Below are 4,581 nucleotides of genomic sequence, written 5' to 3' on the forward strand. Positions count from 1 at the left end.
TAGCTAACTATCTTGGAGTACCCATAAGAGGGAATGACATTGAGTTACCACCTGCTTTTCTTGATTATAATGCTATGGTATGCTACCAGTTTCTTGAGAGGAACGAACAATCCCTCCAGTATCGACTAATCTTTGACAAACGGCATGTTGTCCATATTACCCTTCTAATACGTCTCCAACGTATCTATAATTTTTTATTGTTCCATATTGTTATATTATCAATCTTGGATGTTTTATAATCATTTTATAGTCATTTTATATCATTTTTGGTACTAACCTATTGACATAGTGCCAAGTGCCAATTGCTGTTTTCTGCATGTTTTTTAAATCGCAGGAAATCAATACCAAATGGAGTCCAAATGCAACGAAACTTTATAGAGATTTTTGATGCACCATAAGACACCCAATGGTCCAAGGCAGCACATGGGGTTCTCCGAGGGGAGCACAACCCACCAGGGCGCGCCAGGAGGCCCAGGCGCGCCCTGGTGTGTTGTGCCAAACTCGGGTGCCCCCGGACCGCCTCTTTGCTCTATAAATACCCCAATATTCCATAAAACCTAGGGGAGTCGATGAAAATCAATTCCAACTGCCGCAGAGTCTAGAACTGTCGGATTCCGGGCTCCGCAAAATCCTTAAGATTCGAACATAGGGGCGTGACGAAGATCTCTCCCACTACACGTCTACCTAGCGCCTCGCTCTTCTCCTGGTGGTGGGAATGGAATGCAAACAAGTAACAAGTAGAGCACACAAGAGTTTACCCAGGTTCAGGCCACCTTGCGGTGTAAAACCCTACGTCCTGCTTTAGTGGATTGGCCTCGCGAGGGCTCGAGTATGAACAAATACAGTGGTTTCCTAAGCTCAGGAGGCGAGCTCGAGAGGGGTGAGGAAGCGGATGTTCTTGCTCCTTTGCTATGCTAAGTCCCAATGGGTTGGTCCTCCTTTTTCTATGCTAGGAACCCTAGCTACTTATATAGACGGCCAGGGTCCTCTTCCCCCGAAATGTTTAGGCGGGAAGGGAATCCCACAACGGCCATTTGAGCAGGAACACAAGGACACTCCTATCCTGACAAAAGGTGGTCTTCGCCTGCAAAGAGGGCAGGCGGTGACGCGGTGGTGGGCTCGGCGATGACATCCTTCCTGTCGTCCTTGCGGTGTTCGGTCTTGTTGCACCAAAGGAGAAACCTTTGTCTCGCCCCTTGGGAACCTGCGCTTGCGCAGTCTCCTTTGCACCGATATGGAAATTGCGCCCGCTGGCGCGCACTGGCGCCTGCTGGCATGGTTTGTCGTGGCTTGCGTCACTGCCTCCTCCTGAGGCAGCCCTTGCCTTGAGATCTCCACCCTCCCGAAGCAGCCTAGCTGAGGCCACTCTTGGGAGAGGTCTTGGTTGCCCCTCTGGAGCAGCCCAGGTGAGGCCGCTCCCTGAGGAGGTCTTGGTCGTTCTCCTCGCGATGGCTGGCCCACTACTAGGAAAAGGCCTACTAATGGCGCACCTAATTTGGCCATTAATGGCGCATTAGTGGTGCGCCATTAGTATATTTTACTAATGGCGCACCACTGGCGCGCCATTAGTATCTGGTATACTAATGGCGCACCTCCGATGCGCCATTAGTATATACAGTAGTGCGCCATTAGTATGCCTCCCAGGGGGCCATGTATACCCAAGTGCTTTGGCATACTAATGGCGCACGACAACAGGATGCGCCATTAGTAACTTTGGCATACTAATGGCGCACTTTTTAATGATGCGCCATTAGTATCCTTTGGCATACTAATGGCGCACTATGATGTGATGCGCCATTAGTATGAATATTAGGTTTCTTTAATTTTTTCATTTTCTGTTTTTTGCACAGGTTACAAAATGTATAATTGGACAAAATATAGACAGCACACATCAACAACAGATTCATCGAATACAATAGAAGATTAGTCTCTGAATACAATTCATCATTTTAGTCTCCAAATACAATTCATCATATTAGTCTCCGCATTGAAAAGACCGAACAAAGATAGAACATTATATTACAAGTCTCGAGACCGCGAGTTTGTCTTCACATTACAAGTCGATATCGATCATCTAAACTACCATCACATAGAAGAGAGCTGCGGTCATCACGATGAGCATCATCATGATGAAACTCGTCTTCATCCGGTTCCTCCAATGCTCCCTCCCCTCTCCCGCTAGATAGCAGGCATATCTAGATTCGGCCTCGGCCCTAGTGGCATACCCTTTGTAACTGTTACCGCTGAATCGGTGAACCTGTCTCCGACACTCCTCCCAGTCGTCGTAGACTCCGGGAACCTTACCCTTGTACACGACATACCACGGCATCACTATACAGTAGCCAAAAGAAACGTTAGTACCAATTCACAGACAATACATAAGCAATATATAAGTATGCAACAAAACGATCGGAAGAGAAAAACAAGACATTAATAGCATCGATTACATCTAAGTTGAACGACTCTCGAAACCAAAGAGACATACTACAAGTTCATTAAAGTTTAATTACAACATGAGCCAATCGATGTTTCAGAACTAGACACAGCATCACTGCTTTCGACTCGACTCAAGGGACCGGAGCGTGGATGAAGCCGCCGTCTATCGTGGGAGTCATGAAACAACGGGCGTTGTCAGCCTGCATTTGTAGGATTGTGTCGATGTCACTGTTGGACGGTTGATTTCTGAGGTAGAACTGCCCCGCGGTACGAAGGACATCTTGATGGATGATTTCCGCAAACTCCGACTGGATGCGAAAGAATTCTTGTGTGATGTCCGCATCCTGGATTGCCGACACGCTCGCGGCCCAATCTTTGAGTCTACTCGGTAGCAGAAGTTGATGATGGTCCCGTACGATCGCCCGCATGTGATGGATGGCGTAGTAGGCACCCTTCTGACCGCCAGGCGGCTGCTTGACGCAGCAGAACGTCGTATTGTGGGAGAACACGTGCTTGCCGTACTTACGAATAGGCCTGGTGAAGGTGCCTCCAGATTTGACGTAGCCGGGGAGAACATCATCAAGAACCTTCTTGAAATTTGTGTAGTCTATGTTGGACTGACGGTCCGGGTCGAAATATGTGTCCATGGAATATTTGGGGCTTAGGAGGATGAGCGTGCAACGTGTGTCACTGCAGAAAACACGGAATGTTAAAAGAAAAATGATCGGAATCTAAGAATTCATATGTTACGGGGCGGTTGAGGGGAGGACTTACTCGGGAAAGTAAGGCACGAGGAAGTTATCCTTATCTTGGTTTGCCAGAATGACGCCTTCGAGGTAAGAACTCGCGACTTGCCGGTCCCCAGCGCTGCCCAAGATCTTGGCACGCATGTAGAAGGGGTCGACTATCACGATGTCCGGGGTCTTGTCGCGAATGATCTGCATCTCCATACTCAGCGAAAATAGCCGAACGAAGGTGTAGTGCAGCGGATGAAGGTTCAACATAGCGTGGATGTCATCAAACCGCAGGACGATCGTACCCCCGATGGAGTTATCCACAAAGCCCTTGCCCTCTGGCACCTTGGCCGCGAAAACCAGGTATGCCACATCCTTCTCTCCGAGATGCCGCTTCTCCAAAGAAAGAACACTGTCATGCAGACTCCGCATAGCACTGGTTGCAGCATCGAGCATATTTCCCGGTAGCATCGGCCTACCCGCCACATGCACCCTCCTCGAGATATCCTTAGGTGAAGGTGGCCCGTCCTGAGCACGGATCGTACTCGGTGCCGGCTGGCCCGCACCCTTGTTAGTCTTTCTTTTGCGTGCCTTCTTCTTCTCCTGTAATGGGACCGAGTTCTGCTCACAGACCGCCTTCTTGAGTGTGTTGGGGCTGATCATATTTCGCACCTCGCCTATCTGAGGCTCGGTGAAGTCGGCAGCTGGAGGCATCTCCTGAGAGCTGAACTGCAGACGACGCCTGTTGCAACTTGGCTTCTCCGCGGTACCAGCTAGATCGCGCACGTCTTTTGTTGGGTTGGGTTCTTGAGAAGGAGGCCCCATGAAGTCGCCACCGTACCCATGATCGGCAAAGTACTGATCGATGTTGGCAAATGTATCGTCGTCGTCGTCGTTCTGATCCTGTGCCATATGCATGTTTGGATCCAGTGGCATAGGGATGTCCGGCACCGTTGCGGCGGTCTTGCCATGGGGCCGACTTGGCGCCGGCACGACTGGCGGTGTTGTCTTTGGGGTGGTGTCCCCCGCCCCCTAACGAATCTGTCTCTTCGGCGAAAGCAGGGGCCAGCTCAGGCAGGCGCTGAGGGTCATCACGTCATCATCGTCAGCCCCGACGGGTCGAATCGGAGGTAACAACTCGTCGCAACCTGGCAGCACCCGAACCAGTTGAACCCTAAACAAGTTGGGTGGCATCTGGGTACCGTGGAACAAGGGGTTGCCCGGTTGAACGATTTTGCCCTTGGCGACATCGACCAACTCGTTGTTCACGAAGTGCAGGAGAGTGCACGGAATGTCAGCGGCGCCCTGCGAAAACATGTAGGGCGTCAGGGATGCCCAGTCAAAGGCAAGGAGATGAAGTCCTCGGTCGAGAGAGGCTTAATTAGTTACCGTGATGATGGCGTCGAGCTCG

The sequence above is a fragment of the Triticum dicoccoides genome, chromosome 7A (assembly GCF_002162155.2).
Source record: "Triticum dicoccoides isolate Atlit2015 ecotype Zavitan chromosome 7A, WEW_v2.0, whole genome shotgun sequence".
NCBI classification, from domain to species: Eukaryota; Viridiplantae; Streptophyta; class Magnoliopsida; order Poales; family Poaceae; genus Triticum; species Triticum dicoccoides.